The sequence below is a fragment of the Lasioglossum baleicum genome, chromosome 11 (genome assembly GCF_051020765.1).
Source record: "Lasioglossum baleicum chromosome 11, iyLasBale1, whole genome shotgun sequence".
Taxonomy (NCBI): Eukaryota; Metazoa; Arthropoda; class Insecta; order Hymenoptera; family Halictidae; genus Lasioglossum; species Lasioglossum baleicum.
The window spans coordinates 17407528-17433331 of NC_134939.1; the positions used below are offsets into that span (position 1 = coordinate 17407528).

The 25804-nt window shown below is 46.9% G+C and overlaps 1 protein-coding gene and 1 long non-coding RNA gene across 21 annotated transcripts in view; one reads left to right on the top strand and one right to left on the bottom strand.

Annotated features, from left to right (window-relative positions):
- LOC143213769 (uncharacterized) overlaps positions 1-24152 on the bottom strand; it is a 322076-nt gene extending 297924 nt beyond the window's left edge. Inside the window, exon 1 of the long non-coding RNA XR_013010030.1 lies at positions 17851-24152. This is a non-coding gene — a long non-coding RNA (uncharacterized LOC143213769). The remainder of the gene's footprint in view (positions 1-17850) is intronic.
- The window catches only part of Ten-m (teneurin transmembrane protein Ten-m), a 534210-nt gene that overhangs the window by 319389 nt on the left and 189017 nt on the right, over positions 1-25804 (top strand). The window lies entirely within an intron of this gene.

Consider the following 25804-nt stretch of genomic DNA (forward strand, 5'->3'; position numbering starts at 1 on the left):
TTCATTATGCGCTGATATTAATATTTCAAGATTTATCTCGGCCAAGCATCGTGGCTGTCGCCCTGGACATTCTTTCTCCTCCGTTGGATCGCTACTTGTTTCTACTCTTGCCCACGCCCACGTGTTTTCGAACAAATTAATTCATTAGAGTCATCATTAACCCCTTGCCGTATTTTAACGGGACAGACTCGCGATGAAGATTTTAACAAAGTCTAGTAATAAATGTAGCCATGCAAAAAATATAATCTTTCTTTTCTCTTCTACGACATTCTTGAAATGTCGTATAAACATTGGACTGCAGATTATAAGCATTTGCGACAAACGTGAGCGGTTTAATCAGGAAACGGTGAAAATGTTTGAAGAATTTAATTGTGCTCGTGATCCCTAACATCGAAACAATTTAAAATAGCTCGAAGCAACCCTGAAGCCGTCCGATGACCCATTACCCAGAAAAATCACGAGTTCCTAGACCACTCCGGTGAAACCGAAAATATCCAGAGACCGTTCCTCTCTAGCGCGCTAATCGACTGTCCGGCGGACTGTTTTCTTTAATTTTCGGCCGTGTTGTTTTCATTCGTCGGATTGATTTCATAGAAGAAGAGCTCGCCGGAAGTGGCGAGAGCGTGGGAGAGAGGACCACGGGGCCAAGAGGCTTGTTTTCCTACCCGGGAAACACGACGGAGATTTATTAACCGTGTCTCTGGGCGCGAGCAGAACGCTGGGTCCTAGTACCCGGAGAATAAACAATAAATTCAGGTTTAAGAAAACAGTAGGGTGAATGGGAAGGGTGGTGGCGGGGATGCCGAAGAAAGAGAGGGAGAGAGAGAGAACTAGGCGGTAAGTGTGGGTCGGCGAGTGTAATTGGAGTCGGCGCTGCCGCCTCCGCCAGTGCCGGCAACCTTAATCCTAACGTGCTTAAGGTGATTTGTGATGCCAGAACGAAGGCTTTAAAGACTCACTCGTTATCTGACCGTTACCGTGAACGCACTGAATCACGAAGGATCGCCCCGAAGGGCGAAACCGCCACGTCGAAAGTCGGAAATTTTCTTCTTCCTCCTTCAAGACACAGACTCCCCCTCTTCTTCGACCACCCTGCGGCACTGTTCAATGACGGGGGCTGCGCAGGCTGAAGGGCTGGTGTTAAAAACCGAGGAAAACTGATTTGTGCACTTACAGTTTCCAAATATACGTATAGAACTCACTCTGGAACCACGCAAAACTCTAATCTCGTCTAATCAACGAGACTGTGAATTGATTAAAAAAGTAAGCACAACATTTTCCACTGTGCGATTCCGACAGTTTTCTGTGCGACTGAAAAATTCGGAGACCTGGCAGCGGTACGTAAGGGTTGGAAGCCGAAAAATGTCGACAAAAGCGAAGTGAAAAATCCGATCATTGGAAAAATTCGAAACGGAGCGGAGGCAGGCAGGCAGGCAGGCTTCCTGGGGAAAATTTTTTGATAAATCTCTGCCGATTGAGGAACGGTGATTCGGCCCCGGGTGAAACCGGTGACAAATATTTTTTTACACCCTCGCGGTTCGTCTCGATCTATCACGCTTGGCCACGTCATTTCATGGAATCGCTAAATTTCGGCCGGGTGCGTGAGACGAAACAATATCAAGCAGTTTCCAGCGTTACGTGTGCCGACGCCGGCGGCGAACCTATCACCAATCCCCCGAGTTTTGCAGAGTAAATCGAGGGAAATCGGCGATCTCGTTTCCCGTTCCATCGATCTATCTCTCCCTCTCTCTCGATCTCTCTTCCGCCAGCTCGCTCGCTCGCTTTTTTTTCATTTTGCCGCTGGTCGAATAGCGTGGATGGGGTCACGAGCGTGAACGATCGACAGGGATTAAAACCGGTTTAATTGACACCGATAGGGAAAATTTGGCTATCCCAGTTACAATTGCCCGACGTCCAGTATAATTGGCGGGCTCGTTCGAAAAAGGTAGCCGCCGCGATTTGCATACAGGGCCAACTCGATCTTCTTCGCGATTTCGTTGTTTCAATCGTTCCGATCGCCGCAGAAAATGTCCGACCCCAAAATGGATCTTTCCACTGTGCATCGATCCTGCCACTCTCCTGCTGCGGACACTGGACACTGTTTCCTCGTTGCACTTTTTTGAACATCTTAAAAATACACGTGACTACGTGTGATTGATTTAGCGGTGGAAGCAGCGAAATGGTAAAAAAGAATAAGCGCGGAACAGTAAGAAGCTAATCGAAAATAAAGTTATGTTTAATACCGAGAGACGTGATGGGGGGATGGGGGTGGGGAACTCGAACTCGCTAATCTTACTTTCACGAGGAGTTAATTAGGGAACGAGAAAAACGTGTTACGTGGGTGCATTGGCAAGCAGAGGGAATTTGTTGCGGATTTGCATATTCACAGGCCGCACGTACTTACCCCACGCGAAAACATTTACCTTCGGTAGTCTTTATTATTCCTGGCCGTAACGAAGCCTTGAAATCCGAAACTTGCCAGTTTCTAGACTGGAACTTCCCGGGTTCTCCGTAACTCTCATTATCGTGCAAATGGAAGTAAAACATTTGGGAAGCCGGGACGGTTTCTTCTCATTTTTTCTTATCGTTAGTCAATAAGTCGACGGAGTTTCCCGGCCGTATTATAATATCCGACAGAGAATAATCCGATTCCTTTCCGTCGTTCAATTAAAAGTCTCGCTCTCTAAATCGAAAAGTATTTACAAATCTTCGAACTCGTCTCTGTTAGGCGATCAAATCGTCACGTAAATAAATATCGCGCAACTATTTAGTAATCACCGATCGATATCGATGCAGCTCTACCGGGAGGAAGAACGTTGACGAAGTGACGAGCGAAAGATGAAAAAGTGAAGATTCGGGCAAAACGATGTCAGCCGGGTAAACCTTTTAAGACTGGCTGGCTGCGTTTTCATCGTCGGATATAAGTAGTGCCGTTCGCGGAACGTAAATAAACAAAATCGACGAAACACCGCCGCGCCGCGCCGGTGAATGCATCCGTGCAATTAGCAGTGGATTCGTTCTATTGGTGAAATCGAGCATCAGAAGTTTTTTTCAATGCTTATCGACAGTCGGCTGGATCTATTGCGATTTTAACCGGCGATCCATATCCGCGCGGAACAGAAAAAGCGGCGCCAATTAATTCAGATTATACAGATGCTATTCAATCAGCTGAGAACGGATCTTTTTTTTGCGAGTGCACGGAATACGCAACGACGCTTGAGGTAACCTCGTTTACAGGTGAAACACAGTTTCGGCGAAAATTACAGATGGTGAAGCTGGAGACTAAACTTTAACACTTGGTTTATCATACATTATGAAAAATATATTGGTATCTAATCGATCGCTATCAATTATTAGAAAATTTAAGAGAGAAATCATAGGAAATGGAAATATTCTGCGTCGGAAGAAATGTTTCATTTTCGAGTTAAAATAGTTGCGAGTCCAAATGGTTACATTACTATGGAGATAAGGAAGCAGAGCGTTAGTTATTTTATTAATAACAGGAAATATCGTAGATTGAAATTATATACAATAATGATTCTCAAACTGCCTCGTAAGCTTCAAATTATTATAAGAGCTAATAAAACAGAGCTGCTTAATTAATGAATGGAGATGTTGTAGATTGAACGAGTCTGGTAGAACTGGCAGAATGTCGGGGGGTTATTGTTTGCGGAAGATTTGTGTCTGCTTTTCGGCGTTATTATCGTATCGGAGATCGATGGGGGATTTTACTTTCGCATTCGCGATTACAAGTTGCACGGAAAATCGATTTGGCCCGCTGGCCAGAGCGTAATAGAGATAACCGGAGGAAGAAGCGTCAAAGAGGGGATGAGGGTGATGGACGGCGAAAAGGGAGAGAGAAATTGGACGGTCTGAGAGTGCTTCCTCGGTTCGTTAGTGGCTTTATAATAATGAGAACTTGGTTGTCCGGGAGATAGATTGAAAAAGCAGAATTATCTCTGATCGTTGACCTTCGTTCGCCAAAGTGAAATAGAAGGAGCAAGGATTTTAAATACTTGACCTCAAGGATTCAACCTGTGCTCCAACTACGTTGACATTCCATCCCCAAAAAACACATTATATTACGAGACACCTTCTCGAAACTAAACTTCGGTATGATGAAAATTGTAGGTGGGCGAAGGACATTATTTTCACAGTAGAACGGTCTCGGAAAATGTGCTAGAATAGTAGATACAGCTAAGCAATAGCGACAGTTCCGATCAGCGAGGGTATACCTCGAGATATCCTCGCTGAAGCGTTTAAAGAGAGTTTCGCAGCAGCGTGGGAAGGTTAAGCAGGGACGTCTTCATCCGGCGCAGGCTGTAGGTGTCTGCCCGTTAAAGAAGACAAAAGATATCGCGTGAAAATCCCGAGAATTCCCGGGAATGCCACGGTCTAACCGTAAGTTTGCCTACGGTGGTACATTTCCCCGAGTGCCAGCGAGGGGGAAACAAGAACAGAAAGAGGACAGGGAAGAGAACCGAGGAAAAGAGTACTAGAGAGAGAGGGTGGAAGATACACAGAGTGCAAGCAGAAAAGCGACAGAGACAGAGAGAGAGAGAGGGAGGAAGAGGGAGGCATTTGGGGGATGAGATATATAGGCGATGCCTACTATCGGCGCGATACATAAATAACGATATTGGTGTTTTCACAAGCACACACGCTTCGGAGCGTGTACAAGGGAGGTTACTCTACCGTGGCACCGGGGCTGCGGTATATAACTCACCTCGTCGAGAGTCGTGTACGCTGAATAGAGTCACCGGGATCGATACGTATTGGCCTGCACGTAGATACGCTCCGGGACAGGAATTTTTCCGCTCCTTCCAATTTTAATCCTCGGTGCCGCGCGCCGGCGACGCATTCGTCCCGCCCGCGGAAATCGTTCTCCCTCCGGTCATTCGTCCGCTGTTTAAAATGATGGGATTGGCTTTCACTATTTACCCGGCTCTGCCACGTCGCGAGGCAACATTTATCCTAGGCCACCCCAACCACGGAAACACTCTCTGATCCCCTCTCGCTCAAGATCACCGACGATTTCTCATGCGTCTTCGCTCGGCGGCGCAAAAACCACTTGGCCTGGAATTTTTAATTATACCAGTATTTATCCTCCACCCTGTCCTCCCATCTTCCCGAATTCCTTTCATATTTATTCGGCTTCGTTCGAACCTGTTCGCATCGATTTTGCTGCCAACTTAAACATACTTGGACCCGAATATTCGTTTTCCGATCAATAGATTTAAATACACGCGTGTTATTAATACCCGTTCAAAACGTTTTCCTTCTTATTTCAAGATTGTGTACGTAGTGAAAAAGAAATACTTGGTTCGCTTCCCAAAAAAGGAGCTCTCTAATTCCAGCCCGGTGGTGATAACCGATGGGAATCGGTAATAAGTACATACGTGCAAACAAGATGTTCGCCGTAGTATTGAACGGTTTGTCTGAAGCGTGTTTCGTCAATGATTCCTGCATGTTTTATCAACGAGCGTGGGAGTGGATTTTACAAATTCATCGGTTGCATGGACTCGGCTCGTTTATTTATTCCGCGACTCCGAAAATTGCACGGGATTTGTGCGTGTGCCAGGAGAGGACGAAGAGAGAGAGAGAGAGAGAGAGAGAGAGAGAGAGGGGACAATCTCGCAATGTGTCCCGGCGAAATTTTCGCATCACTGCTAAATACTTTGCCGTAGGTCTGCACGGTGACGCTTTATACGCGGCTCGGCTCGGTCAGATGGGCTTTTCCCGGGCTGTTTAGGGGTTTCGGTGATATATCGAGGGATAAATACAGCGCGCGTTCCCTGTGCTGGCACGGCGTACGGTCCGTGTGCTGCTTTACCCCCGGGATCACGCGACACCAAATAATGACCGACTCTGCAACCCCGGATTAGCAAATCCCGCGCGGAATTAGGTTCGGTGTGCAATGGTTAGACCCGTAGCATCGCGATTCCGTGCGCGGCCTCGTGACTATTCGGCCTCGATCGATCCTGTCCTCATTCGAAAACAGAAAAACACCGAATGAGACCCAAAATCGCTTTTTCCCTCCCATCCGTGCTACCGTTCTCCAAAAAATTCGACGTTTAATACCTCGATAGAGACGACCCCTATTTGGGAACGTCACCTTTGCTGTCACGGGTTCATTCGTTTCTCTGGTTAATCATTTTTAACACTATTTGCCGAACAAGTACATTTCAGACATTTAATGACGACTTGGACGTTTTTCGTTGAATGTTCTCGAAGCACATCGATGTCTATTATCTCGGCGAGTGAAGACAGTTTTGGGTAGCAAAGCGTTCTCCGCGTCGAACGCTATTAAGCACCGTGTGGAATTACGCGCGAACGAGTACTCGGAACTATATCGGCTTGTCGCCCGTTAATTAATGCCGAGTATCGGATAGCTACACCACGGGAGCCACTTTAGATGAGACACGTGAGATCGGCCAGAATTCAAAGTGACGTTTGATTGATTGGCAACGACTGCGAGATTCTTGCCGTGACTCTGCGGTAGATCGAATTTGCCCGCGCAGAAATCATCCTTGGTTCCATGATGCCGTTGCTAGTGCTGTCTGCTACCTGATCAGATTGCACGGTTCGATTGCCCGACGAGATTAGTCGTACATCGGCAGTCCTATACAGAACAGCCGCGGATAGAGCTGTTGCAGAGATCTGGAGCAAGAGGCAGCCCGCGTTATACATATATGCCTGCATTATTCATGAAAGTAGTACGATCCTGATGAGGCCGGCTCCATTTCGCGTCTGTCCCCTCTTTGTCCCCGATGTTACACTTTCGGCAACCATAGCTCTCGTCGCACGAGACGACGTATCGAGGCGTGTAGCAAATCACGCGTGATCCCCACACACATATACACCCTCCAAGATCATTCCTCCTCGCATCTGTCGAACCGCGTTAATAATTAAACGATGCGTCATCGCGAGGACCCGATCCTAAACGCTTAATTGCCGCTGGGGTGGTTTTCCGCGATCGCTTTCTCCAATCTCCGACCCACCGCCGCTTCTTAAACGCAGATATTAATTTAGGGCGAGCCCGAGATCTCTTACCGTATGTCGTCCTTCGTAATTTCAGGTCCGATCAAGCGTAATTCTTTACGGATCGAAATTTCACACATTAATTCTTTGAACAGTTCAAGTTCCAACGATTGCGTATTAATATGGGGACTTCAACGTGTGTTCTAGAATATTTGTAGATTTTTTTCAGAGCCTAGAACAGTAAATTAGTCGAGAATTAAAATTGTCGACAAATTTTTATTTTGCTACTTAAAAACGACCGAACGGACCGAAATTCCACTGATTAATTCATTAAACATTTGGAATTCCAACGATTGTATATTAATATAGCGACTTAAACGTGTGTTCCGGAATTTCTTTAGATTTCTCTCTCGAAACCTAAAACAGTAAAAAATTAGTTGAGAATTAAAATTGGACCTAGTTGGAGCGCCCGCCTGGCGCGCTACACGAGTAACAAAGTCAGCTGGGAACAAAAAGCAATAATGGACACGGGGTGGACAAAATTGAGAGACTATGGCAACGGGGGGTTAATTCTTGGAAGACGCGATAGAGGATCGAGTACATTTGACGAATAGTCCCCGAACTATTGGCCCAGCCAGCCCGGAAACTCGATCAATTTCGCGAAACAACCCATCATCGGGAGGAGAGGGCAAGTCGCGCTAAGTGGACCAACAGAAACGAGCCCGGCTACGAGGGGGTTGGCTCATAAATTTGATTAGTCTGCGAACGCGGCGCGGCGTGTGCACTTAGGGCATCGCCGCGCGCTATCGTACCGAATATTCAGAATCCCGTAGCAAAGGAAAAGAAAGTTGAAAAACCGGTAGAACACGGGCAAACGGCGGTGAAGAAGAGACGACGTTTTTCTCTCGTGTGGAATCGCGGACTGCGATGAAATTGAAGCAATTAAAACCGTTCGATTGGCTCCTTGACCACGCCCACCGTGAAAACATCCGACCGAATCGGTGTGTATTGCCTCGAACATCTCAAAGGAACTTTTAATTAGCTATGGACAGGCTCTCGGACTCCGGAGACCACAAATAAATTCATTTCGAATCGACTTCACGTCCCGGGGCTGGACGGTTCGAGTTTCTAAGCAAATAATAACTTTGATATCGACGCGCCCTGGTATTGGAGTCGAAAGAAGTTTAGCTTGTTCTAATTTAGCCAAAGTTGGCCGGAAGACCGTTCCTTGGCGGCGTAGCCTCACGTGTCCGGTGTAAACCGGCGAGTAAATTTTCATCGAGCCTTCGGAAAACGGATTCGAGGCTATTACGCTTCCCGGGAGATGGAGGATGAACGAGGTAAACGTGATTATGTAATAAAGAAGAATCATCGGGGCCGGCTGATCAATTTTTCAGAGGCTCCCAGCTACGGCAACCCGGTACTCGGAAATAAAAATACCATAAGCCGAAGCGAATCGATAGGCAGACGAAAGAACCATGGCTCCAGAGAAGAGGGTGGAGAGGGAGACAGCGACAGTGAGAGAGAGAGAGTGTGCATTTGTGAGCGTAGAAGCTATACCAAGAGAAAGAGAATCCTAGGGTATCCAAGATGCGCCTAGCAGTGCCGGTGCTAGAGAAATGAATTCGAAAAGGGGTTGCTCGTGTTTAACTGGTATCTATAGCCATAGCCTATCGATCAGAGCATTATTGCTGCAGGAAGTAGCGACCTAAAATTCAACCATCTGTGCCGAGAGAACAGGATCATTCATATTTCATCGCGAGGTGGTTGCACCGTCGCTGCTGCCACCGATGTGTCTACAGTGTCTACGCACGCTGCCTTCTCACGAGCCTTTCTTTCCCGATGCTACTCTTCTCCCGCCCCCTCCTGTCGTTCCGCGTTTCCTTCTCCCTCGTTTCACCGCTTTCCTGTCCTCTGCACCCCTAATACTAATAAAGTAATTGTCAATACTACAGCGATAAATAGCCGCGAATATTTCTGCCGAGGTGCAACTGTATTTTAGTATTTTATATAGATAAATAATTTTATATAAAATGGAAATATTTCACAAAACATTGACAGCACTCATCGTGTCGACGACGTCAGGATCATCAGGATCGACTGTACTTTAAGAACTCACGTTGGAAATATTCCGAAAGGGTTGTCGAGGGGCGTAGTAACCGTGCAGACGTAGCATAAGTGGTCGAATCGTTAGGATTTAATGAAATCTCCCGAGGGATGGTTTGACGGTAGAATTCTCAGATTTTCCCTGGGGGTGGTTGTTCGAATTTAAAAAGGGGGGCGGAAAGATTTATGAAACGTAGCGAACGCAAGAGAGAGAGTGGCAACATCTGCATCGTCGGCACGAGTCTGTAGCTGCGGGACTGGCTGCGAGCACGACTGTGGTGTGGTGCCTGTAATTTTTAGTCACGTGACCGTCCAGGGAGCTATTAACCCTTTAGCCTAGTAACTGAGGACCGAGCTAGGTGCCAGGTAACTGGGACGAGCGGAGGCGAGCAGGATAGACCTCCGAGGTGAAACGCGTTGGCGAAGCGGACTAGGATAGGAGAAAAGGGTCAGAAAGAGAAACGGGAACCGGTATCGAGCGATACAAGAGGGGTGTGCAGGGTTGAGGGTGGTGGGGGGGAAGGTAGGAAGAGACACGAAGAACCGGAGAAAAGTAGGAAACGGGTTGAAAGAAGGAAAGAAGGGAAGAAGGAAAGAGGAAGAGAATTTTAGAGGACTGGTGGTAGTACAGAATCGGGCGGTAGCAAGAGGGTGGTTGAAGTTACCATGGCGACCACTGTGAACCAAATGGACCCACACGCTGTCAGGGCATGCCTACCTCTGCCTCTCCGCCTCGCTGCCTTGAGTGCGCGACGGAGAAAGAAGGACAGAGGAAAAGAGGAAAGCGCGAGAACCCTGTCATCTCTACCACCACCATCAGAGCCGCACTCCTCTCCACCCCTTCGTCTCTCGTCAACCTCCTAGCCGCCTTCGCCCAATAGCACCCCCATCCAACCCTGCCGGAAGCGCGCAGCCAACGGAATTATGCTAAATCCTCGACGAGGAAAATTCGCGACACGACGTCGCGACGTGTACGTACATCTACGTGTTGTATCGCCATCCCGAGAAATCTCGACTCGCTCGAGCTGTCCTGAAGGTGACAGTTCGATCTCTGGATCGATGGGGGTGGCCACCCCTTTTTTTCACCAGACATCGAGAGCTTCGCCAAACTCGAGGCTGATTTTTTCGCTCGAAATAGAAGATGAAGTGACTTCTACCCTTTGATCGGTCGTAATTGGAAATTGTCGCGAGGATTACTCTACTACAATCACTGGCGTGACGGTACTTCTTTCAGATTATTTCTCAAGTCTCCCGGAAAGTCTTTTAAAACAGGAACTGCATAAAGAATTGCTCGAGATAAAAGTTGCACGATTAATTTTTCCCTAAATTCCCAGGAATGAAGTTACGCGAAGATTCAAGTCGAAAGATTCCAATTAATTTTTCTCTCTCACCCGAAAATAAAAATCCTCGAGTGAGAAGCATCCCAGTCTCGGGGATTGCACAAGGCATAAGGAAATGATTAAGATAGAAGTGGGTCGACTAATCTCGGCCTTTAATTATTAGCGCCAGTCAAAGGGCAGCGGCGCGTTAAGGGTTGAGAAGCCTATTAATCCTCTTCCGGTAGGCACGGACCGCGTTAAGAACACGCAACGTTTCGGAGGATCAATTTTCCGAACGCGTAAATCCTCGGCGTCGTTGATCCGACGTCATATGATTTACTCCCGACCGCTTTCTATAAAGCTCCGGCTGATTCGCGGGATGCAAAATACAGAGGAGGAGCTATCGATGCATCCTGCAGTTCTATCAGCCGCGTGTACGAGCTCCGCTTAAGCCTAAGCGTCGGCTCACGTTCTTGCTCACGATACAGCATTAAAGATAACAGATCTTGAAATATGTCGCTGCCTCGAGATAGGGCTTGCGATAATACAAGGGGGAGTATCGTAAGCTCTCTCTCTCCTCCTCCCTCTCTTTCTCTGTCGCTCTTTGCATTATTCGCGAGCGTATATGTATAGTACGTTCACGCGCTGCCCTGCCGAGCATAATATATCATCTTCATCCGTCGTCCGCGCGTGCACACGTTCTCGCCTGCGACCCGGGCGAAACTTCTTTGCTGATTCTTACGCGCAAACGGTCTTTTGCTCTCTCTCTTTTTCTCTTTTCCTCGTTTCCTCCTCTTTTTCTCTCCGCGCCGCGCCGCCATCTCTCTCGGTAACGTTTGCCACCCTCCAATCCAATGGAACGTGAACTAGTTTACTCCAAGCAGATTAAAGTAGTAATCAAGCGAACGAGCACCCTTTTTCCCCTTCTCGTGACCGAACGGAAGAAAAAAGGAGCTCGTAAATTATCCGAACGGAATATGACGCTATACCGGGTGTCCTCGCACCGAAAAATCTACTTCCAACTTGAAATTCTTCCACTTCTCGAATACCAGTAAACGAATTCCTGCATACATTTTCCCCAGAAAATATCATTCGCAGGTTTTTGCCCCCAACACATTTTTACGAGCATTTTTACAGTTTGTCGAGCCCCATCGATTTTAGATAAAATTTTTCTGTGTTAAAATTCCGGTAGCCAGACGCTCAGAAAATTGCTAGAAATTACAACACAGCTTCTAGAATTAACGAATATACTAACAATATGATCATAAATTGATGCCACATGAAACTGATAAGAATTCTAGTATTTACGTTTAAAGCAGGGAGGAGCGATTCATGCCAGATTTTTATAAAATGTTTCCATAAATGCTGCTTGGAAATTTTCCGGAACGTGTTCCCGAACGGATCCCGATGTCTCCCGTGGTGTACATACTTTCGTTTCGGAGCACCCTATGGCTGCCACAAACGATAACACCGAACGAGAAACGTGGAGTCGAGTGGGGTCTGTTTTATATACGAACACCGCGCTCCAGCTAGCCTAGTCTTTTTTAGACGACCGAGGCCACTCGAGCAGATTGTTTTAATGGGACTTTTAAGTGCCCGTACGGTCCTTATCTGCATACAACCCCGCGTGGCCCACCCACGAAATTTCTTCCACGAACCGGCTCAAAGAAAGTGTTGTATCCCCGTCGAGTATTCCGAGCCGAGTCGACTCTCGTTTCACAAAAATTGTGAAGAAAAAAAGGACCTGGACCGAGACGGACCCCGCCCCATCCATTGAGTTCTTCTATCGTTAGGAGTGGTTTTATTGCTGCGAGGGAGAAAGGGACTCTGTTGTCTCAACCGTGGCTCGCAGTCCTCCGATTTCTATCATTTTGTTTATGCAACTGGTCGTTTTCATTTATAATTGCACCCATTTAGATTTCATTTAGATTGAATTTAGATTTAAATATAACGATTGAAAGTTGAATTTGAATTCAGATTTAAAGAAGTCCCCATAACTATGAAATAAATGATAAACTCATCTTTTTTTTTCACTTAGACCATTTTCATAGTTATGGGCACAATCGATTCGCTATCGCTGTAATTTTGCACTCAATTTTCCCCAAATTTTACAGCTATCGAACAACAGCCCGAGTTCGTTAAACCTACGATCGCACGAAGGAATATAGAAACGCGATGATTTCGATAAATGCGGGAGGGATGTGCACGGAGCAGAATCATCGATACAGCGCACGGCGGAACGTCGATTATCGAAAACGCCGATTATTCGAATATCAATTGTCGAGAGGGGAAAAATGAACAGATCACATTTATAACGTCGCCGGGCTTTTGAAACGTCGCTCGTGTCGCAGCCACGTTATTGTCCAAAATATTGCTATCTTTTCCGCTTAACACATCTAATTAATATCCGTCGATGCATCCGTTGAATTTTAAAATATAACTCTCCTTTAAATTCCCCCGGTCGCCGCTGCAAACGTGGCAATTGTTCAACTATTTTGATAAAAATCCTTTTCGATCTTAAAATGAAATTCTGCTAATTAGAGCACGGGGAGGAACACCTTCTTCGCCTGAGCAGCGAATTTGTTGAAATTGGGGATGACATGTGACAGAAATCGGGCTCTATGAATTCACAATCGTCACGATTGACTAGGTCACGATCTATTGCATTCTTAATGCGCGCCATTGTCTTTGCAATTTCCTTATTTGCATTCCCGGTTCGAAAATGTTCTCTGCAAAAGGGCGACGTAACGCACGCGATGCACACAGTCGCATATCGGGATGTAATCCGTTTCCTGATCTCGCGCCAGTGTATTACACACAAATTATCGGAAATAATTTATTCCTGCGCGATGTCGCGGCAGACGACGACGTATTGTCGAAACAGAGAGAACACGAGGCGTTAATAACGGGGAGAACTAAAGTGCACTTGTGCAACGCGGTGGTGCGCGGTACGCGAAGTTGTCTGCGTGTACATATTCTCGGTGGCTCGATTCGAGCGCAATGGTCAGCGTTTATAGAAAATCATTCCAACTATAGAACTTTTGTGGCGATGCCTTGAATAAAAAATACCGGGAAAATTCAATACCCCCGGATTCTGCAGCCAGAAATACATTTTGTACAATGGCTCGGAATAAATCATTGGAATATACAGCCGTGAAATGTCAGCGTTTCAAATATCTCGTTGCTGCTATCCTCGATGTAGCAGCTGTACCTTCGTATAGAGATCGTCTCAATTATTCCCAGGCATTTTTCAACGGCATTAACGTCTTCCTGGCGAGATAATTCGCTGAATGAGTCGAACGAAATTGGGACAGAAAGCCCAGGAAGTCTGGCAGATCTTAAATCTTCAGCAACTTGCAGTAGGAATTTCTGCTTTAGGTAGCTGGACAGGCTTAATTACTCGCATACAGTTCTTACAATCTGAAAAAAATTAAATTCAGGGAAGGAGAAATAGATAGGAGATATCTAATATTGGAAAGATTTGGAAATCCAAGAAATAGGAAAGTAGTTGTAATGTGTCGGAAAGAGATCCAGTTGAAAAAAAAAATGGTGCAAATAAAAGCCTCCATCGCAACCAACAGAATTTCGAAAATCCGAATCGCTCGCAGAATCGCCTCGTTTATCTTCGAATTACTTGGACGACCAGTCGGATAATGGAGGTTCGGGAGCCGAAATAAATAGGGGCGCGCAAGTAATGGCGTCGATTCGCTGGCATTCAACGTAGGAACACAAGCGCGCGTTTCCACGTGTGACAATAGCGCAATCCGTAGAATCGTTCTGTGCTGGATTACCCATTAAAAAAAAAAAAAATGGTTGAACCGGCGACTGGAAATAGATTTCTTCGTGCCTACGAGGACATCAACGATCGCTCTCCGAATAAACCGGGCTGACCGAAAGCCGCTCGTTCGATTCGCACGTGAGTGGATAATGGAAAACGCATTTTCGATGTATTGTCACCGTTCTCCTTCTTTTTCCGTGCCTTCGACACCGATCGATGCTGGTCCCCTGTCTCTCTTTCTCTCTCGCTCTCGCTCTTTTCCGCGCGCGTTCTCTACGCCTGTGGACCAGCCAGGTAGCCATACACGGGACATCGCCAATGTTTAATGCACGCTTGTTCGCATCGTTCGTTCCGGATTAAACGGCCTGACACGCTATTTTTATATCGGTGGAACGAAAACGCATCGAGACGATGAATTTCCAGGCCGCCGTTAATTTATCAATTGATTTCAATTGGACCGCGCTAGAGCCGCGACCTCGCCAAGAAACGACGCGCAATCGCTTTCTTGATAAAATAATGTCCCCGTCTACGTAAACGCCGGTAACGCGAACCGGGAACATAAACGGATTATTAAAATGAAATTTCGTAGCATCGAATTAGGATCGGAGCGGCGCGGCGCAGCGGTAGCCGCGAGGAAATAAAACGACGCGAGCGCGATGTGATTTAATTAGTGGTACGCACGGTGGAAATTCCAAGAACTTGTATTTCTGTCGTTCGAATAGAGTCCGTGAGTTGCCGCGGCCCGCGTGGTTTTGTAACGGTGGTGGTAGTGGTAACACGCGATGGAATCGAAGCCCTCGGTAATCCTACACAAGAGAAATTAATATTTTCCTACCGAATCGTGCAATAACTACACGACGCTCGTTACCGGCCGGAAAATTTAGAAACTCTCGTTGCACCAGCCCCCGGTAAATATGGCGGAACATGGCCGCCGGGCAAACAATGCGACTCGATAATGACTTACTTTTTCCGTACGCCGGCACAATCGCTAATTAAACCTGCAAAATCCATTGTCCGGTTGGCTTCGGCATCGGCGTGTTCGGGCTAACGAATTCAATTTATAAATTTTAGTGGAACACGACGCATGATTAAACGGGGTATCGGCTGAATGGGAAAACTCCGAGCCGCGAGCTCTGTAACCTTCGGCTGCCTTTTTGAGACCGCTAACAATTCCTTCGGCTCCATTCCCATCGCCATTTTTCAACCAAGTCGATCATCCTCCCCGATGATACGGAAATACGATGAGCAGCATTATGCAAACGTACAGTAAACTCCTGTATTACGCGTTCAAAAAACCACTTCGTTGGTCAATCTCATTGGTTTTTTCGAACTGGTTGGATGGTTTGAGGAAACCGATTGAGAATTGATCTGGGTTCGCGTGGGCGCGGATAATATAGATGTCGAAACAGTGGTTCGGAAAATTGATGCGCGTATCATCCGGTTGAGTCGCGTTGAGGTCAACACTGCATAGAAAATCGGGTTTCAAGGTACCGATGGCGCAGCATATGTAGAGTCGATCAACAACGAGTCACACTTATTTATTCATTCGCAAGGTAATACCGAATCCACGAGGGAAACATTACTAATTAACCGACAACAGTACCGATTTAATCATCGAAGTAAACGTATATTGCCCACAGCTATTTCAGAAATGGCTGATTACACAGTATCCCGGTTAATTGGGGCACATCGTGTCCAAAGCACTCTGGCCCAATTAACCGACTGGTCGAATTACGTCAACTTTTCCTGTTGTTCCCCTCCTCTCGTATCGGCTTGTTTTCCAAGGTCTCGCCTAAACAAGACCAACCTGCCGACCACCTCGACCATTCCAATAGATGCCGATCCTAAATAATTCTTCAGCCAATAATTAAACGCTAAACTATTGGAAACAGAAACCTTCGTCAACTACACACTCTCGTCGTCAGTTGTCTAACAAATTGTAGTAAATTTGATAAAAGATTTTGTGTTCGACCCCCTAATGACAGGATTAAAATCCCAAAGTTGTGCGATGATGCCTTCAGGTTGCGCATTGAGCCCAAAGTTTGAAAACTTAGGGAAAGTATTCTGTTATTATAAACGGCGTAAGGGAAACCAAAAATTAGGATTAAACAAATTGTGGATGTGGAAATAAATATTAAATCACCGTTCTTGGATAACGATGCTCGAGTTAGCAACGTTGCCGAGCTCTTCCCGGATTTCTTCGGCAAACAATTGAGCAGCTCGCGATGACGGATCTCGCTCGAAATTCCAGCGTTCATTAGTCGCTCGGGTAGCGAACAAACGGCCGGTCGTTTAGCGTTCTTCCGTCAGAAGCGGAGTTATGCGGTCGTTGGAGGAACCGCGCCGGCCATTAGGCTAGACAATCGAAGAGTGTTACACCTGTAGAGCCGTGGCTGTGGTTATCGCGGCGAAACGAATAAATGAAGCGTCAAGGGTAATCCATTCCGGCCGGTGAAAAGGGGTAGGTTGAAGCGATAAGACAGCCTCTGCGCGGAAAGAGACCGGGGAAACAACTGAAAGGGACTGGCTAGGGGTTCGGGGGAGGAATACGGGGAAGACGAAGTGCCAGGGACCGCGAGAGAGAGAGAGAGAGAGAGAGAGAGAGAAATTCTCTCGTGCAGGTTTCGCAACCCCCACTTTTACCTCCGATCTAAATTAGAGCTCAGACAGGAGAGGCAACGCGCGATACCTGGAGGAGCCGCACGAAGTTGGAAACTAGACAGAGGCCCGAAGAGAGGACAAGTCTCTGAACGGGCGCGTATTATTACGCACGACAGTGTAAGCGACACGAAACCCCGGCGAGAAAGAAGAAAGAGAAGGGCAGGGCCGACCCTAATTACGTGAGTGCCTCGGGACGTGAGATTACGCTAAACGCGGCCTGATAAACACTCCCGTTTTTCAGCGAAACGCCGAGGAAACCGGCACAGAGAGCTACAAGAGGGGAAAACGTCTTCGGAGCCACTCGTATCTGTCTCGCGAACCCAGTGGCCCGCGGATTCCTAACACCCCTAAACACTCTGTGTAGCTACCAACAGACAACCGAGGAAATGGCCCCTCGTTAGCCGAGACTTTGTCTTTTACCTGCCCGGAGATAAGTTTATGGCCTGCTAGCCTAAGGCGCAGGAAATCCGTTGACAGACGTGCCGATGGCTCAATCGGGACTCGTCGTTAGCCACCGTCTACTTAGGCGATTTTACATCTTGCTCTTGGCTCTCGAGCCATTAGCTTTCTCGGTCAGGTGTGTCCGCTGGAATTCATTTACTACGCCATTTAAGTTTCTTAAAAGTCTCATAATGCTGTATTTGTAAGTATCATGATTAGACAGCGGATCTTTACGCAGAATAAAAACGTTTTGCATTGATTGTGGGAAACAGTGTATTTAAATTCTCGTAATGTTTCCACTGCGTCGAATTCCGCCTGCTCGTTTTTGTTATAAATGCATAAAATCCGCTGTCTAATCATGAGACAGGAATGAACGTTCGCCATTTTTAAGATCGGTCGTCCAGGGGAGCTCGGGAGTTTTTTTGGCAGTCATAAATTGGCAGTCTTAGAGGGTACGGTATGTATATGTGGATTAGAGGATCGGATGCGATTCCCATGATAAATGGAAACCTGATAGTTCGTCGATACCGTGATCCGGCAGGCTAAATCAAATCAAGTACGTACCCTCGATAATCCGACGCAGTCCCTGCAGCATTGCTGATCCTCCGATAAGATCCGCATGATCCATTCTGCTCTGGTCTTTTCTATTTCCCTCCGCGCGATGACACGAGCCACGTGTTGGAGTCGGGAAACGGCAGACGTTACGGCCACGTGCACCTCTCTAATCTCTTATCAGAAATCGGGACTCGGTGCAGTTAATGTTCTCCAGGCGGCAGGCGGGCTCCGCGTCTGCTACCAGATACTGTAATCTGCGCTTGCGCTACAGACAATTGCTCAACCCTGCTCTGGCCGAAACTGTGTCCACATTACCACTAGTATTATCTCGAAGCACAAATCAAACACTGTCTAATTCTACGAGCAGCCTGGGAAAATTGTTTAATTCAATTTTAGGTGCCACCTCAAAAAATTGGTCATCTTTAGGAATTTATTACAGGAAAACTAGGTGAGGTGGAACTAACAATCTTGTTGCATTCTATTTGAACAGCATTCGGTATCACATTCAAACTTTTATTTTCACCTGTGTTCAACACTACGTTATGCAGACCGAAAATTTGTAGCCTGTGTAAAACACTCGAGACAACGGTTACGACCACTTTGTGAAAGGGTTCCGATACAGAAGAGGTCCCCTAAGGCAGAACCGAGGAATGCCCATTAAAAGCGGACTTCTGTAAATTACAGAATCTACTCAGGCTCCGAGACAATTGAGGCATTTTTGGGTAATTAGTTAACCCGGTGAGGGTCCACTTAAATTCGTCTTGGTAGAAACACAGTGTCTACAGAGCGTCTAAAGATTTTTCTGGATGCATCCGTCATGTCCCCGAGATACAAAACGTGGAGGGTCGGTTTAAATGGCTACAAAGACAGCCCCTGCTGTCTCTGTGGTTTGCCAGCGGACGTCGCCGTCCATAATAGCACGAGCGCTTATGGGAGAAAACCGTGTAAACAGTAATAAACGCTGACAATCTCGTGGAAGGAGGTCCCCGGCAGATTCCGACAGAAAAACGAAACTGATACAACCCTCGTTACACCATACTAAACCAATCCGTTATGCGACTCCGTCGCGTTCGCCTTTTGTACAGATACTCTTTTTTGGTCTGGCGTCGTCTTCCGCTGCGCTTTTTTGAAACGGTTTTCTGTGCCTCGGCTTCTTTTGTTTCTGCTATGGGAGTTCTTCGGGAGGTCCTCGGGAGTGATTTAGGGACGTGTACAATGGTCCCGCGGCAGATGAATGTGGGCGAGACGTTAATTTATGGGACTCTAAGTAGACCTTGTTGATGCTGATACCTCGAGAGCTCGGTGCCCCGGGAGATAAGGAGTTGGGAGCTCGAATTTTGGAATCGCGGTGGCAAACAAACCCGCGGAATTTTTTTGCGAAAATTATTTTCATACCTAATTATTATATCGTTCAATTTTTATAGACAAACTTCGCGAAAGTGGCATGGAATAACTTCCTAAAAAAGATGTAAGATTAGGATTTAGCGTCTACCGATCATATTAATTTAAGTTTATATAACGATATGTCGTCTCACTAACATTTTGGCGCGACCCGTGTGCCCCGGCGTTAGCACGTTTCATCGTCGCGTGTCGGGCTGTCGAGTGTTCTAACCGTTTGACTCTGCGGAGACACTGATCTCGATCGTTCGAGCGCTAAACAAAATCTGCCGGCCGGTCTCGGGCCATCGAGGGCCTTGCCGCCTTGCCTCGCATTTTCCCCACTCCGCAGAGTCACTCCGTCCACGTGCACGCATTCTCAAAGAGAGCCGATTTTGTTTGTCGCAGCCGATCAAACGTCTCGGCCGCGCTACAATGTAAATACACGCGCGAGCACTCGGCAGCCGACTCCGGCAACCTACAACGGCAAATGCTCAGCCCATGCTTATCCTAACAACACGCTTAAATCTACGACAGATATAAATTTCTTTGTTAATTGTAAAGTGTGTTATCAACATGGTTTACGGTATCAATAAGTAAGTAAATAAATAAGATATTTATACGTGGCGCTGATTTTTTGGAATATGTGGAATTTTGGGTTTCAGAATTATGCAGTGTGAATAGACGATGCTCCGGGAATGCTTAAAATGTTCGGTAGCGATGCGGAGGGTATTTCGAGAGGCGCGGAATAAGCGAACAATTAAACGTCGCGTATTTTATAATTCCGGGCACGCGTTGCTGCATATGTTTCTAATTCCATGTCGCTTCGGAATGCCATTGTCGAATGACGGTGCCCAGGTTTAACGACGACGGGACGACCCGCGGTCGTAAACTTGTAGCCAATCGCTCGCGGACTCTCTGCAAGCTACATACCAAGACTCGTTTATGCTTTTACATCCTCGGAGAACCGGACGAGGAGTGCCGACACTGCCGACATAACGACACATTATGCTCTGCACGTGTTCCACCCTGTACAGCAAGGCGGTTCACATGTGAATCGCATTCGACGATGTTGTAGCTTTATAAGCAACCAGTCGTGAAGGCGGTTTAACGCTGGGAATTGTTTAATTCGTGTCAGGTACGACATCATGCTACGATGCGCGACTCTCTCGTGCCCTGGGTGGTATTCCCAACCCGAAAGCACCCTGCAATTAACATTAATTCGCAAACGTACACGATTACATATAATTGCACTAATTCCTCTTTTTATCTGTTTAAGTTCCTTTTCCTTGGCAAGCTTTATTTCCACGTATTATTATTTTCAAATTATTACTCTTAATTCGAATTAATTAAAAATTGTCTAGTGTTCCGAAGCGATTCGAGAGTGAAGGGGTTTATAATTTTTTGGTTAGCGTATCAATTAAGAAATTAAGAGGACTGGTCGATAAGCAAATTGCTCGTTTGAACGCGCATCGAGCGACGCGACGCGCGACGGTGGCAATTCGCGTTTGAACACGAAACGAGCCTAAGCCCGAGGCCGAGTTACGCTTGTACACGGATTTAATGCCGGTCCGAGCGTGCTATTAAAATGTCCGATCGTTGTACGACGTTGCAATTAGTCTTAATTGTTCCACCGTCCAGCGGAGCACGCTCCGAGCTACCACCTTCCGCATTGTCCAACCACGATAAGCACGCGAGAGTGGAATCATGCCACGAACTTTAATTGTGCGAGGCTGTGTGTGTATCTATCTCTGCCGCGTTTCTATCTCTTCTTCGTTCTCTTGTCCACCCTCGCCTCGTATGGAATTGCCATGTGTTTTCCAAGTGCGCCGGAGACCGTAGTCTGAAAATAGGTGGGTGGTCGTGTCGGTCGTCTTCAAGCTGTACGTGTACGTAGCAAGACGAACGCGGATCCCCGACCCCGACGTTTCGAGTGGATGCCGAAGAGATTCAAAGTAGCTGCCGGAGAATCGTAGATATACATACACCCGCCGCAGCTCTCTATTTATTCGAGCGAAATCTTTTTAACTAGAAGAGTTCCCCTAGCGACGGGCCCATACTTTCATACGCAACCCTTGAACCCAGACATCTCTCTCTCTCCCTCTCCCGCGATCCTAGATCCTTGTACTTCCGCAGTCGACGGCATTAATTGAGACGTTTCGCTTCGAAGGCTGAAAAAGAGTCTGCGGTTCGCAGAAATTAAAATGGCGTCGCCGAGCGTTAGGTTACAGTCCCTTGCTCGTCGCGTGCACTTCTCAGCGGAAATCTTGCAAATCCTTTTTTACAGTGGCGGGGATATTCATTTTCCTTAGATCGTGCAGCGTTTCCATTTTGGGAAGGATCTGACATAATAAATTCATAATTAACCTTCGGTTACTCGCAATTCATTTTCTACGTGGCTGTTTACAATTTTTATCCAGTTAATTAACTACTTCAATGCAAAATAGATATTTGCTCGTGTAAACGGCACCTTTCTTTATGCTCGAAACACTAACACTTTCATGTTTTCTCTTTGTTACAGGTAAGTGGCAATTCGTGAGCAACTCGACATCTAATCCACTTTCATTGACAACGTAAGTCTGTACACACGAATTATTCAGATATTAAAGATACTCCACAAAGCCTGATTCGATTAAAAAAAGATTCGATCTACGAATCCGTCTGCTAAAGATTCAATGATTCACACCGATTCGAGGTTCTAAACAAGGCCGAACCTAATCGCTCCCAGAGCTCGGGAAGAGGGAGTCGAGGCACGTCAGGACATAAAATCTCCTGCCGATCAATAGTTAACGGTGCGACGGTCTCGGATCCTCTTAAATCGTTCGGTGGACCGTCGATCAACGTTCCAGCCGAATCTAATATCAATCGGCAGATTCTCGGCCTCGAAGGTCGTTCAAAAATTGTATCAAGATAGTCGGGGTGCGCGGGGGTAGGGTTGCGTGATGGAAGGTGATGCAATCTGACGAAAAAAAAATGCCAGGTTTCCTGGAGGTTCGTCCAGTCGGATAGAATATTGGAAACTTTATTCCCGGCTGTCAGGAGGAGAACGTGGGGGAGTTCGAGGGTGGTGGCGTCGGCTGTAAACCATGCATCCCGTTTTCCCATTCAATAAGGGGATGCGCAATGATTTAGGCGAGCCGGCCAGCCGAAAAAGGTGCAATAAATAGGAAAAGCTTACGTGCCTGGAATTCGCCTGCGCGTCGATTTCGAAGGGACGAATCATCGCCGACGGATCCGGCAAGGTGGAGTGGCAAGGGCTGCTGGGAGTTGCAGGGGAAGCTAAGGTCCTGCCTTACAGGAATAGATTTCCTTCTGGGCCCTGGGGGAGGAAGAGGGCGCGCGAGGGGAGCTCGGTCCCGATTGGACCGATTGGAAGTCGTCCGAGAACGCGCCACCAGGCCGGCATAATTCCAGCTTGATAAAGCATGATCGGCCGAAAGAGATCCCCCTTTTTCTCGTATGTCCTTGTACACACGGGAATGAGGACCGGTCCCTTTTATCGCGGCATTATCTGCCCCGAAATCGAGGCTGGTTTATTGACCGATCCGAATGCGACGCCAACCTGCAGCTCGATTGATTCTGTCAGCAGCCTACCCGTGCTTAATTGAGCAAACCTCGCCATGGTTTTATTCTTTGAAACGTGGACTCGATAATGGCGACCTGGGTTCGTTCGTTCAATATTTTCCGCGCGCGCGGTACAGTATTCCCTCCGTAACTGTGAAAAAGATCTCTACCGTAACTGTTAAAATATTATTATACCTCTACCATTATCCCCAGAGCTGGCGAACTAGAGCTAGACTGAAGGAAAATAAAGGAACTACAGACTGAAACTGTGGTCTATGCGATAAGGGTCCTTGCAGCTGGCACCTGAATAGAGACTTGCTGACGAGTTGCTGACCTGTTAAGTGATAGAATAGTCTACGGCTAGGTACAGTAGATTCAGTAGATTCGTCGTTAATGTCTAGTCAGGTCCAAGTTCCCTTTGAAGTGCCCGGAGCACGTGGCACTGCGAAAATTATAATGTTCGCAGCCTCTGAACAGAGTACACCGTGAACTAAAATCAGATTCCAAGTATATTTATGAATTTATAGAGAAGTAAAATTGATAGTAGTCCAGCTGACAAATGGCTCCTATTTGTTACGATAGATGCAGACAATTTGAATTTTGCGTAAAAATCTGCTTTGAATTAGGAGATCAAAGCGAAGAGCACAGAAGCATTTTACCGCTTGCGACAGCAGCCTTCGCTGAATATTCTTTTGACGGTTTCGAAAGTTTTTCCATGGGGAATGACGGACGTATTCTTTGGTATTTTAAGTTCTCCTCGACTCGAGCAGGGTATTCAATGAATCGATTCGTTCCAATATTATATCGGATCGTACGATCTCGTGCAAATAGAAGAGCGAAATTAAGTAAATCAAATAGGGGTCGGGCACAGCCCCTTCTGTCCTTTATCTTTCGTCCATCTTCGATCGTTCCAGGGTCTGTACGTTCGGCCGAGGGATCCTCCGTTTACAATCCTAACCCCGACGAATCCCTTAAGCGAGATTCTCAAGACTCCTTCGCCCGTAACTCGTAGAAACGGCTCCGCTAGGAAAAAACTTACCCCCGAGCGACCCTACACTTCGGTACAGCGTATATGTAATGCTGAGAGAAACTCCGAGGTACAGCCTCCAATACTTATCCGAAGAGTAATATGTCCGAGGAACGAATCCTCGAAGATTTCCACCGTCACGATCCCAACATTCCATCGCCACCAAAATATCACAGCTTACCTCGAGAAAAAAATACTCCAGCACAATTACTTCACCTCGTAATCGTTTCACCGCGTGCAAAATTTTTCATCGTTTTCTTAAAGTGGATTGTCTTCTCGTTTCTATTTTTAAACGAAAATAGCTCTATCGAACAAAAATCGTGCCAATTTGAACAATGCTGGGTTTAACAGATAATAGAACATTTCAGTATGCTCGATGTGGAATATTGAAAAGCCGAATCACAATGGGAATACGGGACCGTGTAGGTGGAATCAATCAAAGTATGGAAAATACGTCGGGGCATACCGAATAAATCTAAATACGTTCTATTTAGCACGTATTTGTGTGTTCGAATTAATTCTGCATATTCCAGTGTGTTTTCTGTAATCTGATTTATTCCGTGTATTTCGGTCTACCTTGCATGTTCCGATTTGTCCTGGACAATTTCGGGTTTCGGCACAGACACGTTCAGTTCTTTAAATGTTTTCTGTTCTCATTCTGATCCCAATGTTTCCAGTGCTCGGTCGCTCTAGCATTGAAATCAGAGAGCTCCGGTAAAAGATGAGACTCCTAATCGTGAATCGTGGATCGAGGGTGTATCCGGTAATCGTCCAGGTTCTCTTTCAAAAGGCAATTCGAAATTTCGCGCAACGGGTCAATCCGGGATCGTACGCGCGTCACGTCCGCGCAATTCGTGGCGGCCGATCGGTCGTATATCTCGCATGCGCTCGCGCAGAGGACGAGAACACATACACAGCTAGAGAGAGAGAGAGAGAGAGAGAGAGAGAGAGAGAGAAATACAAACACAGATCCCCGTGTAATGTACGGTACATACGGGACGCGTTACATGCGTCCTCGAGGCCGGCGAATTCCCAAGGCAACTATAGAGCCACTCGAATACATTCTGCTCCGGTCGGGACTGCACGCTCGAGCGATAGCCAGCTGATAGCGGGGACGACCGATGACCGGTTGCTTTGACAAACCCTTAACCATCCCTTTCTCTCCGTTTCTCTTTCGATTCCCCGCCCCTGAAAGTTCCAACAGAACGACATCACCATTCGCAAGCCCTCCCTCTCTCTCTCTCTTCCTTTTACCCCCCCCCTTCCCCTTTCTTTCGTTTCCTTTTTAGCCAAAGCGTACACCACACCCCGTGATCTGTCCTTTCAGATCGCGGACCCGGATAATTCTCGTAACGAGAACGAATTAAAAGCCGAATTAATCGAATCTCTTACGTTCGCGCCGCGTCCCCGGACAATCGGACACCCGCCGGACACACGGGAGCAATCCGGTTACAGGAATTCGATTTTACCCCGTCCAGCGCTCTATATAGCGTCTTCGATTGCCGCAGACCTCGACGTTCAAATTCAAAAAAGAATTTTTCGATTTCGCTTCTCTCGTTCAGAGCAATTAATTTTCGGCGAATTTAACGACACAGTTAGGTAGAATCGTAGGCTTCTTTCGAAATGATTTCTTATCGAGAACGTCAGCCCTCGTTCCTACGAAGATTATGTGCCAGCTGACCGCCCTCAATATGTCCGTGACATATCGTTCTGATAAATCGCAACAATTACTCAACAGAAACGGTGCTACACATATGTCCCAGGAAATCAGGGTTGCTCTGTTCGAAACCCGGGCCCCCCCTTCTCGTCTCGTCTCTTCCACCCTCTGTGCTTCTGGGAACGGTTTTTTTTTGTCGTCGCACCGGGTAGGTTGCTGCGCTTGTCTCGCTGGATTATGCGACCGTGGTCCCGCCTAATTGTGAACCGCGCCACCACCCCGGAACCCCGTTGAATTAAATCGTTGTAATCCTATGCGGACTGGCTAAAGGAGAACGC